Here is a 12,764-nt window from a genome sequence, read left to right on the forward strand (position 1 = left end):
TTTTGGAACACCAGCCCTGAGCGATGAGGAAAAGCATAGTTAGTGGCTAAATGAGATGAGTAAGGGATACTTAAAGCTCTTTCTCTCAAACATCCACAATGTGTATGAGCATATTAAAGACCCCGAGAGGGATTTCTAAAGAACACATGCACAAGTCTAGTTAATTTTTTTTCATCCAGTATTTCCCAAACTTATTTGAATACAGGGCTCTTTTTCCCTGCGATGTTTATTAATGAGATCTAAAGACTTCAGAAAAGTATAACGGATGTGGACACGAAGCTGGCAAAGAAAATACCCGTGCATTCATTGTGCTGTGAAGCTGGGTCTGGAGCGAAAGTCTCACCTTCCCTTCCCAGGCGCCTCATGCACAGAGAACATCTGCAGCTCGGTTCTGAGGCGCTCAGGGCAGCGACTCTCAGGCTGATACTACCTTCTGACCCACCCTTTACCCAGAGAAAGAAAGAAGGACTGAACAGTGAACCTTCCTGAAGCAGAAACACTGAGAGATCACTAGGAGCAAATGCACTGAAAATCAGATATGAACGTGCTACTCAGTGTAGCGGAAAAAATGAACCCACGAGAGTTGCCAGTACAGTGAAACCCACTTACTACATCCTTTTAAAGAGCAGCCTAATGCTCACACATGCACAATGCTTCCCTTCCTTGGCCCTCAGAGAAATATTATGAAGGTGTTTCACTTTAGTAAGGTTCATGAGTTTATGGCCTTGAGAATAAGCTCTAGGGGCTCAGCGGAAGGAAAAGAAGCTACTTTTAATGGATTTTGTCTCTATCACCTTTCCAGAATACTGCAGCTAAAACATCAGAATTAGTTAAATTTTCTAAACTCAGAAAGTACCAAAGAGATATCCTATTTTCTTTCTCTTATTGTCTTTAGTTAATTAAAAGTCAAGTCATGTCAGGAATTTAGGCAACTATATTTTGGGAGAGATTCCCAAAAACATAAATATTCCAGAATACGTATAGTTACATAGCAAAATGTTTCAACAGTACAAGGGATATATGAATATGTGATGCAAAAGTTAAAAAATTAAACAAAGGAAAGGTGTTTTTTCTTCCCTCCTGAATTTCGCCTTTTGCCCTTTTAACTTGAAACGTTGTGGTCTCATCTTTGCCTCACTAATTGCTATTCATCCTTCCAGGTGCAGTTAGAAAACCCCTAATTCGACAAGTCCTTCCTGAGTCACCAGCCTTTTCTAGGTTAGAAAAGCCTGACTGGGCTGGGTACGGTGGCTCACACCCATAATCCCAGCTTTGGGAAGCTGAGGCGGGTGGATTGCCTGAGGTCAGGACCAGTTTGGCTAACATAGTGAAATCCCACCTCTATTAAAAATACAAAAAATTAGCTGGGCATGGTGGCAGGCACCTGTAATCCCAGCTACCCAGGAGGCTGAGTCAGGAGAATCTCTTGAATCCAGGAGGCGGTGGTTGCAGTGAGGTGAGAGCGTGCCATTGCGCTCCAGCCTGGGTAACAAGAGTGAGACTCTGTCTCAAAAAAAAAAAAAAAAAAAAAAGCCTGGTTGGACGTTTCTATTGTAACTTTCTTTATCACATTTGGTTGTGTATTTAATGGCTGTTTTACCACTAGATTATACATTCCATGATGGCAGGGACTACATGTATCTATTCACCAGTAAGTTCCGCAGAGCCTAATGCATTGGCTGGCAGGAAATAGACGCTTAATAAGTTGGTTGGTTAATACAGTTTTGGTTTAACTTAGAGTGTGTTTGATACTCAATGTTGTATTTAGGAAAACTTACATCAGCATAATTATTAATTCTGTGCCATACATATACTAACAGTCATAGTAACTCAGAGAAAGATACATTCTTGGGATTGAGTCCAGGGTATTATAACCAGGATTCAAAGAAAAGCTTAGCTTAAGAGTTATAAAAATTAGAAAATAAAGAGTTAAGAAATGAAGTTGGTGAAGAGATCTTGAGTTCTGCAAGTTCATAGAAATGATTCACTTCATGAAAGCATTGCTTTGGTTATAAAGTCAACATTAAATAATCGAGAGGCATTTCATTGTTTAAAATGCTTGATTCATCAAAATGTACAACAGTTGACTTTGCGGTTTTATAGTCATATAATTGCAGAGGTCAAGTACTTATATGAAAGCCACAAATGAATAAACAAATAAATGAAAGACCTAGCCCATAAACACACACACACACACACACACACACACACACACACACACACACATTGATCTTCTTGAGAAATTTATCTGCATGTGCTTTTGCTGTATTTGGGCATATGTGTGTGAAACACAGGGATGAAAAAGAGAAAAAAGGAAACAAAAATTAAATTAAAATAAAGACACAGAAAGGGAAGAAATGGAGTGGCTTCGTCCTCAGCCTTTCTCTTCCTTCGCTGATGCCTTGCGGCTCTTGTCAGCTTCTGGCCAGCCGTCTCCTTAACACCGAACACCATGCCTTCAATTAAATTACAGAGTTCTGATGGAGAGATATTTGTAGTTGATGTTGAAATTGCCAAACAATCTGTGACTATCAAGACCATGTTGGAAGATTTGGGAATGGATGATGAAGGAGATGATGACCCAGTTCCTCTACCAAATGTTAATGCGGCAATATTAAAAAAGGTCATTCAGTGGTGCACCCACCACAAGGATGAGCCTCCTCCTCCTGAGGATGATGAGAACAAAGAAACGCGAACAGATGATATTCCTGTTTGGGACCAAGAATTCCTGAAAGTTGACCAAGGAACACTTTTTGAACTCATTCTGGCTGCAAACTACTTAGACATCAAAGGTTTGCTTGATGTTACATGCAAGACTGTTGCCAATATGATCGTGGGGAAAACTCCTGAGGAGATTCGCAAGACCTTCAATATCAAAAATGACTTCACTGAAGAGGAGGAAGCCCAGGTACGCAAAGAGAACCAGTGGTGTGAAGAGAAGTGAAATGTTGTACCCGACACTGTAACACCGTAAGGACTGTTCCAAATACTAGTTGCACTGCTCTGTTTATAATTGTTAATATTAGACAAACAGTCGACAAATGCAGCAGCAAGTCAATTGTATTCACAGAATATTGTCCTCATTGCATGTGTAGTTTGAGTACAGATTCCAAATCTATGGCTGAGTTTCTTCTAGTATGATTGAAAGTTTCTTTTTTCTTTGCTCTGAATAAAACTGAACTGTGGGTTCTCTATAAGTGGCATTTTGGGCTTTCCCTCTTTTTTGTAAAGCAGTGTCTGCCTAGTTTATTGTCCAGTTAACTTTAGTGACCTTTTAAAAGTTGGCATTGTAAATAAAACAACCTGCAAAAAAGTTATCTGGAATAGAATTAACAAAATATTATCTTTATTCATGAGTTGGAAACTGGAAAAGGCTTCTTGAAGTAAATGTTCTGAGTGGAGTTACTAGGATGTCTTTCAGCCTCCTGCAGGCAAGGACTACCACTGTATTGATTAGCCTGTATTTAGCAGGGCTCCTCCCTTCATTGCATCTGAGGACTTGTTTTCTTTATCTTTAATTTTATTTTTAATCCTCTTAGCTTTAAATATATTGCCTAGAGACTCAATTACTACCCAGTTTGTGGTTTTTTGAGAGAAATGGAACTGGACAGTTTGTTAGCTTTTCAGTTAAAGACACTTAACCTATGTGGGGTGTCATCTTTTTATAATCAGTGTTCCCATGTGGGGAAAATTATTCACACTACTTGCATGTAAAAAATAATTTAACATTTAACATTAAAATATGTGGTAAAATTCAGAAAACATCCATCATGAATGCAAGATACTTTCAATAAAAAGTAAGTTATAGTGTAAAAAAAAGAAAAAAAAAAAGAAAAGGAAGGGAAGAAATGGAGTTCACCGCCAAATTTTTGGGTATCTGGTATAAATAGTTTAAGCAAAAAAAAGCAGATATGTGGTTGATATAAACTAAACATGTGTGTGTGTGTGTGTGTTTGCACACACGTCTGTGTATCTATGTAGGGTCATTTGTTGGTAGTCTCCTATGCTCCCTGGCCTATATAAAAGTTGTTTCAGGTGTCTGTCATCTCTGATAAAATTCACCACTATACAAAGAAATACTAAAGCAATTTGCTGATGACCAAAATTTGGCTATGCATTGCAGAAAGATCAAATGAAATGAAAGAGTTTAGAATTTGGGGTGGAGTTTGTTGCTGTGTAGCAACGAAGTCTTTAGATTAGAATCAAGGAAATGGGGAAGAATACAAAATTTTTGAAAGTCAAGTCTCAGAATGCTAGTTTGAGTTCACTACAAACTATCTTCACTTCATTCTAAAAAGAGCTGCTTGAGCATTTGGAGAGGTACAAAGAAGAAACAGAAAGACAGAGGAGCTCACAACAAGCTATAAATCTTGATGCTTAAATTGAATGGGGGGAGTTAAGACAGTACAGTGTAGTACTTGTTTAAAAAAGTGAGAAATGGTGTTTCCATTTGCAAAAGTCATTTACAATTGGCCATTAATAAAGAGGTTGGGATAGGGAAAGCTTCTTGCAGAAGTTTTAAAATTTTAGTCACCCAATTCAGCCTATTTCATTTAATTCCATTTAACAGCTTAGAGTTGTTTTAATTCAAATATGTATAAGGTCTCAAATGGAAAACATTTTGGTAATTTGCATGGCTATTTTCAAGACTGCAAAATCTAATTGTCACAGACAATAGAACCAGACTGTCAGCAATGGAAATAAGGGACAAAAATGACTGATGTAAATCAGCCTTTGATGAGTTAAGTTTCTCCCTAGATAACCCAAATCACTGCAAGGTCCTTTCTCTCAAAGCTGATGCTCATGGTAGAGTTGATGGCATCATGAAGACATTGCACGTCCTGCCTGGGGCCATGGTCTACTCACAGCACACACTCTTGCTATCTTCTGCCATGAGGAAATAAACCTTTTCATTGAGATAAAGAAGGGTCTCAACTTGTATTATTATTTGGGGGCTTAAACTCCTTTTTCTTTCAATGTCTTTGGTGTGAATGTCAGATTTCTTGCTCTCTTGGTGTCCTGGAGATCCACTGGGTACTCTAACTATTATAATTATGGGCCATAACTGTCTTGTTTGGGGGCCATCTGCTCTTCTTTCTTGAATAATACAGTTTATCATTGGGCAGACATAAATCACAGACAGTAGTTTTCTCTCTCTTGACTTGACAAACACCAAGCACATTTAGAATTCAGCCTTGTAATTAAGCAGGGCTGAATCTCCCTGGGCACGGCTGATTCAAAGGAATTTGCAGGCTGGGGGAAGGGCTCTTTCTGTTGACCTTGGATGGCAGGTGTTATAGCATGTGAGGGAATTGCTGCTCCTGTGCTGTCCTCACCTGTGACCCTAAATCATGTCCTCAGGTTATGTGGTTAGTAGGACTCTGGGTACTGAATTTGAGAGAGAAAAGAGCCCAGCCACTACCTCATCTGTAAAGTTTCCTGTCTCAGAAGCTGAAAAGAGATTATGTGTAAGTGCTTTGTTATCTAAAGAAGAACCAATGGTGATAAAAATGAATAAACATAATGTCTTTCTCAAATTGTGTGGGTGTGCATTTATATATCTGCTCTCTGTGTTGTGGTTTAGAACAGGGGTACTTTTTCATTTTCTCTCCTCTCTTTCCCCTATCTGAGAACCTAGAGCTCTCCAATGCCAAACACGCATGACTCAGATGAATCCTAATGTGCTGTGTTCTCCACGAGAAGATGCTGCCGCTACTCTCTGAGCACTGAAAGACAAGATTTGACTTGGTACCTGGACTTTCTAAAAGGATAAATAACCTTGGTGGGGTGACTAGCTCTTGTGACTGGCCCATGACTGTCTTGATTTTAGCATTGAAAGTCTTGTATCCCAGAAGAGAAAAACCAAACACCACATGTTCTCACTCATAAGTGGGAATTGAGCAGTGAGAACACATGGAGACAGGCAGGGGAACATCACACACCAGGGCCTGTCAGGCGGTGGGGGCTAGGGGAGGGATAGCATTAGGAGAAATACCTAATGTAGATGATGGGTGGATGGGTGCAACAAACCACCATGGCACATGTATACCTATGTACCAAACCTACACGTTCTGCACATGTATCTCAGCACTTAAAGTGTCTTAAGAAAACAAACAAACAAGAAAATCTTGTATCCCAGGAAATCTCTCACTCCTAAGGTTTGAAAGCATCTCAGTTCTTAGTACTTATGAAATCTCAACAATGTAAGAGAAGAGCTTTCAGTTGGCACTTGTGTCTGTTTCTCTGCTAATTTCAGTTGGTCTTACATTTACTTGAGTCTGTTGTGAAAGCAACTTGCACTTCCCTTAGTGCAGTGCTCTAACCTGGGGGGTTTTCAGACTGTAGCTCACTGGACTGCACAAGTCCACAGAATGCCCCACCTGGGGAATCGAGGATGAGGAGCTCCAGGCCACCTTACACTACTTTAACCAAAGTAGCTCATCTATCTTCTGTTTAAGATATTGGGTTCTTATAGGCCAGGCGCAGTGGCTCATGCCTGTAATCCCAGCACTTTGGGAGGTCAAAGTGGGTGGAATACTTGAGGTCAGGAGTTCAAGACCAGCCTGGCCAACATGGTAAAAACCCGTCTCTAACAAAAATATAAAAAATTAACCAGGTATGGTGGTGAGCACCTGTAATCCCAGCTACTCGGGAATCTGAGGCAGGAGAATTGCTTGAACACGGGAGATGGTGGTTTCAGTGAGCTGAGATTGTGCCATTGCATTCCAGTCTGAATGACAGAGTGAGACTCTGGCTCAAAAAAAAAAAAAAAAAAGATACTGGGTTCTTATGAACTAGTGAAAAGATTGGCTAGTGAAAAGAGATTCTTTTGATTCATTTGTTAACAAAGTTCAAGAACTATGGTTCTTGAACCTAGCCAAGTTACTAACTTTATATTTAGACCCTAATAAATAAGCCAGACAACTTAAGAAAAGATGAGGGACAGGATTCGCCTTTAACAGAATAGCCTTTGCTTCTTTTCCTTCCATTTTTTGGATATAAAAGATGATGCACGAGCAGTCACATGTTGATCATTACAAAATATTTTACATAATTGTCCTTTCTTCCTGAGCTGCTTTCCTAGTCTTGCTGATAGCACAAGTTACCATGTGAGCCTTATTCAGAATGCTGGGAGTTGAATGGATGGCACTGTGAAATTTAAGAAAAAACTTCAAAAGTTTGCAGTTTTAAAATTTGCCTTAGTATATTAGAGCTTTCTGGCATCCTGTAGGTCAGCCTGGGCATTGACACACATACCTGTCATGAATATAGGTTGATTTAGTCATAAAAGAGATTTATTACAGAGATATGCATCTATATTTTCTGGAAGATACATAATTATGTGTTGTACTGCACATATCATGACACACACATGCATTCAAACACACAGGACATGCATACACACATACACTTCTGTAGAAAGACCCAAATCTTGAACCAGAACCAGTTAAAAAAAAAAGTGCAATAGAGTGAGGAGGTTAAAGAACAAATGGCCAACTGAGATTTTTTTGGGATTGAGTTATGAGAGAAAGCCCGAATTTCAGGTTAGATTTGGAGAGACAAACTAAATATTTTAGGCCAAAGAAAAAAAATGTTTTAATGAAAATTCAAAGAATTAGGAGACATGAGATGTGTGAGGGAGAGAGAGAGAAAGGAGAGAGAAAGGAGAGCGAGGGATCTAATCTTTGCTTCTATTCCTTTTTCCGCTCAGTCACTGACCTCCTACTATCACATGCTAAGGTCTGAACACCAGCCTTCCTCACCTTACCCCCAGGGCTACTGCACCCTCTCATTCTGCTAGCTTCTGAGTGTATTGGGCCCTTTTTTTTTTTTTTTTTTTTTTTTTGGAGACAGAATTTCGCTCTGTTGGCCAAGCTGGGGTGCAGTGGTGTGAACTCCGCTCATTGTAACCTCTGTTTCCCAGGTTCAAGTAATTCTTAAGCCTCAGTTTCCTGAGTGGCTGGGATTACACATGCACACCATGACGCCTGGCTAATTTTTGCATTCTTAATAGACACAGTGTTTTGCTATGTTGGTCAGGCTGGTCTCAAACTTTTGACCTCAGGTGATCCGCCTGCCTCGGCCTCTCAAAGTGCTGGGGTTATAGGCATGAGCCACTGTGCCTGGCTTAATTTTTGGTTTTTTTTTGTTTTTTTTTTTTTTGAGATGGAGTCTCGCTCTGTCACCCAGGCTGGAGTACGGTGGTGTGATCTTGGCTCACTGTAACCTCCACCTCCTGGGTTCAAGCAATTCTCTGCCTCAGCCTTCCAGGTAGCTGGGATTATAGGCACCCACCACTACGCTCGACTACATTTTGTATTTTTAGTAGAGACAAGGTTTCACCATCTTGGCCAGGGTGATCTTGAACTCCAGACCTCATGATCCACCTGCCTAAGCCTCCCAAAGTGCTGGGATTACAGGCATGAGCCACTGTGCCTGGCCAATTTTTGTATTTTTAGTAGAGAGAGGGTTTCGCCATATTGGCTAGGCTGCTCTCGAACTCCTAACCTCAGGTGATCTGCCCACCTCGGCCTCCCAACATGCTGGGATTACAGGTGTGAGCCACTGGGCCTCGTCACCGGTTACTTTATTTTAATCTTTCCAATTCACTGCTTCGTATATTTTATTTATTTATTTTTAAGTAGCAGAATCTGTGTATGGAGAGGGGTTTGCTCGAAACACAGGAAGGGGCAGGTCTTCATTTCTATTTGCAGCTTCTAGATTGGAATTAAAATTCGGAATCGTGCCTGGGTGATGCTCTCAGGCCCTTCCATGCTCAGCCCTATTGAAGAACGTCTGTTTTGCCATAACATCATCTCTTGAACTGTTCTGTCTTCCCTTTTCTTTCATTCTGCCCCTTTCATCTCCCTTTATATGTTTTTCTGGCTCTGTTGTTCTCTAAACTGCTACAAAGCTCTTTCCTTTCTGATTGAAAACATAGGCAGGACAGAGAGGAATTATTTCTGAAATATGAGAGGGCCACTACTGTCACATTTGTGAAATGATGAGAAGACATTTGAGGGAAAATCTGTGGAGGACATTATTAACTGGGAAGAAATTGGCCACATTCCCAGGTGAATCTAGAATGTTTTAGGGGCTTTCCTTGTGCTGTTTTTTGTTACTTAAATTTTTTTTCTTTTTTTTCCTCTCTCTCTCTCTCTTTTTTTTTTCCTGAGGCATAATCCTGGGCAGAAATAAAATGGCTTGAGTCAGGCTATCTTTCCACAAGGACACGGGGAAGAGGGGTTGCATGTGAATGTGCTAATATGATTCTAAGTGCTTTCAAACTGTTCCTTTTAATTCTCTCTGTGGCATGTAATTCCTGAGGGACATGCACCAAATTGATAAAATCAGTGCTAAAGTGAACTGTCTCTTCTAGTCCCCAGGAGCCTCTGACTGAAGTGTTGGAATACAATTGTGCATTAGTGGTGTTGCTGTCCTGTAGAAGAAACACTTCAGCACACAGCTGACATCACAAGCAAATTAAAAGACTCACCAAAGTTAATATTCTCACATTATAACAACATTGCCTATAAATTATTAAAGCCCACACAATTTATTACCCATGTTAGGGAGGGAAAAAAAGCAGGTTGAATCCTGAGCCATGCTGCTTACTGATTTATTTATTTTTTTTGGTCTTCAATGTGTTGAGGTTTATAAATCACACAGCTCAACTCTGCACTGCACCAAAGAAAAAGCAGTTGCTTGCCATGCCCTCCTCTCACCAATGATCACCTATGCACAGGATGGAGGCACACTCATTACTTTAGCATCTATCAGCAGCTCTCTGTTTCAGACTGTTTCTTTTCATTACTGTACTGCTTAAGCATGGCATTGAATGAATATGATTTAAGACTTTAGATGACAGATCCAAGCCTTTTCAGAAATAAATATTAACTTCATTATTCAGGCAAGGTAGCCAAACTGACTTATATTCTATCTCAAGGCTTTTAAGTAAATCAAAGTTTACTTAGATATCTTGTGACCTAAAGTCTGGTCCTCCAGTTACATCACTAGTCTGTCTTGATGAATGTCATCTTTTTAAACAAAAAATATATTTTATTCCACTCTGAGGAGAATGTTTTATCTCTCATTCTACCACTGAACTTGGGCAAGTCATTTGAATTCTGAGAAACACATTTCCTAATCTATTCAATGAGCATGCTGTATTAGTCTCTAAATTGTGATCTTCCGGATATAAAATTCTGATAGTCGGCATGCAGAACTGCAAATCATCTCAGAACTGGTGTTCCTGAAAGCCTCGTGCATATTTGCCTGGGGCATCTCTCTGCCTTTGCCCTAAGTTAGGTCTAAGAGTCCAGGGGTCTACTCTGGGCCTGTCTGTCCCCTTCTTGTCTATGCTGGCCATAGAACAGAAGAAAGATTTCAAGAGAGACTGAGCTATATTGAGAAGAATAAAAAGTTTGAGGTGGATTAGAGCCACTGAGATGCTTCTAGAAATAATGGGCAAATGTCCTAATAACTCTAAAAGTTCCTCTGGGGTTAGTTTACAATTCAAGGCTTTGGCGCCCATTTGGTCTGACAGGCTTTGCTTATTTGCACATGTACTCTTAATGGTACAGTCCTATTCCAGGCTGGACATCTTAAGTACAAACACTAATCTATGCTCCGGAACAGTCACCAGCATGTCTGATTTTGAAAAAAGCATCACATTATATTACTGTCCTAAATTCAGCAGAAAAATAAACGCTCAAGTGCAAACTAAAAAAGCATGTAAATACAAGTTGTTTTAATACGATTTCTCCTGTAAAGGCAATTTGATACACATACTTCTTAGGAACTAAAATAATAGACATCAATAATACATGGCTACACATTTAATTTGCTTTGCAGAAGTAAACAAACATGCCTGTATTTTTCAGATGGAGTCTCAAAACTTGGGAAACATAGTTTGAACTTTTAAAATGCGTTATTTTAGATTACATCTGACAAACCTGCATTTGTATCCCTGTCTCTGATATTACCTGAACGGACATCACTTAGGCTTAATGAGCCTCGGTTTTCTCATCTGAAAAATGGAGACAGCAATCCTTAGCTGCTTCTTAGGGACAATGTGTGGTTAACAATACAGGATGAATTTTTTTTTTTTTTTTTTTTGAAACAGTCTTGCTCTGTCATCAGGCTGGAGTGCAGTGGCACGATCTCTGCTCACTGCAACCTCCGACTCCCTGGTTCAAGTGATTCTCCTGCCTCAGCCTCTCGAGTAGCTGGGATCACAGGCACATGCCACCATGCCCGGCTAATTTTTTGTATTTTTAGTAGAGACAGGGTTTCACCATGTTGGCCAGGATGGTCTCGATCTCCTGACTTCGTGATCTGCCTGCCTTAGCCTCCCAAAGTGCTGGGATTACAGGCATGAGCCACATCACCTGGCCTGATTAAAAGAAGAAAATAAAACTGTATGAAAACATAAATTAATATGTTGATTTTAATTAATAATGATTAACCCCAACGAAATTCTAATTGCATTATTACTGGAATTATTTTTAATCCAAGAAAGAAAGTTGGAATTTCATTCATTTACCATGAAAAGCTTTCTCAGATAACATTTACACATTCCTTCTTTTGCTTGAGGAGACTGTTGAATAGGTAGGGTATAGGAGGTACTCACGTTTAGCTTCTACCTCCAAGAACTGCACTGTGTTACAAATATGTTAGAGCACACAGCGGCCAGGGCTGATAGTGCTGTTTCTTTCTTGTTGGATTAAATTCAGCAAGCATTTATTGGGCTCCAACCATGTTCCAGGACCTTATTCACCACAGTCAAATGGATGAGTGTACTAAGGGCTCACTACACATAGAAAAATGATTTTCCTGTGTAGATATCCTTTTCCCAAAAACATGAGTGTTGGGGTGTGGTGAGGACAGAAAGGCATACTTGGGAAAGTGAAGTTCAGGCATTGGTTGCTTAAGATCTTTGTACCAACAGACATTCAACTTATTGTAGAAGTTATAGGATAATGCCCTGTTGCTGAACAAAGGCTTCAGTGGCCTCTGCTAAAATGTAAGGTCCACTCTGCTGATTAGATAGAATCATTGAACCTTATGCTACCCTATATATACAATAGAATCCATAAGCACCCTCCCAAGAGGGGAGGCATTTAGATGAGATCTCTAAGACTTAGGTATTGTATACCATGAATGAACATGAAAGGCTGGTTGCATAAATAGCCATTCATTCTGTCAACAACATTAATTGAAAACTCAGGGGTGCATAAAGCCCCATTCTGTTTTATTGAGTAAGCCACAAGAATACCTTCACATCTGTAGTAAAATATTTCACAACTGTGAAACTGAGGCGTGAGTGCCACTGATGTGAAGAGGCTGTTTAATGATAACACACATCAGCTGGGACTTTTCCACATAATGTTTGCCTGACCGCTTGTGTGTCATAATTTTCTGCAATATACATGTCCTTTAAACATGTTATGGCACCTATAAATACAAAAATTTGTTCCAGTGTCCTCAGCAAAATAGCACCAATTGGACTGAAAACCTTGGCAATGTATACTGGCAGAGTATTAGCATGTTTGCCATGTAAAGGTCCATGTATTGATATTTCTTTGCATTGTATAAAAGCTTCAGGTTTTGAATAATTTTGTTACATGTACAGGGTGAAAAAATCTAAATTATTGTAAGACCTTTAGAAAGAATATTTATTCATGCTTAATATATTGTTTCTTCTCTAATCTTTCTTTCTTTCTTTCTTTCTTTCTTTCTTTCTTTCTTTCTTTCTTTCTTTC

At 39.6% G+C, this 12,764-nt stretch overlaps 1 protein-coding gene and 1 pseudogene across 2 annotated transcripts in view; one reads left to right on the forward strand and one right to left on the reverse strand.

The window, feature by feature from the left end:
• The window catches only part of ADGRL2 (adhesion G protein-coupled receptor L2), a 416,407-nt gene that overhangs the window by 385,875 nt on the left and 17,768 nt on the right, over nt 1-12,764 (reverse strand). The gene's annotated exons all lie outside the window — the stretch shown is intronic.
• LOC116563778 lies at nt 2,364-3,563 on the forward strand (annotated as a pseudogene). The gene has a single exon (XR_004274561.1). The product of XR_004274561.1 is annotated as an S-phase kinase-associated protein 1 pseudogene (transcript).

This window comes from Sapajus apella, unplaced genomic scaffold, assembly GCF_009761245.1.
Source record: "Sapajus apella isolate SASKATOON/1434 unplaced genomic scaffold, GSC_monkey_1.0 scaffold36, whole genome shotgun sequence".
NCBI classification, from domain to species: Eukaryota; Metazoa; Chordata; class Mammalia; order Primates; family Cebidae; genus Sapajus; species Sapajus apella.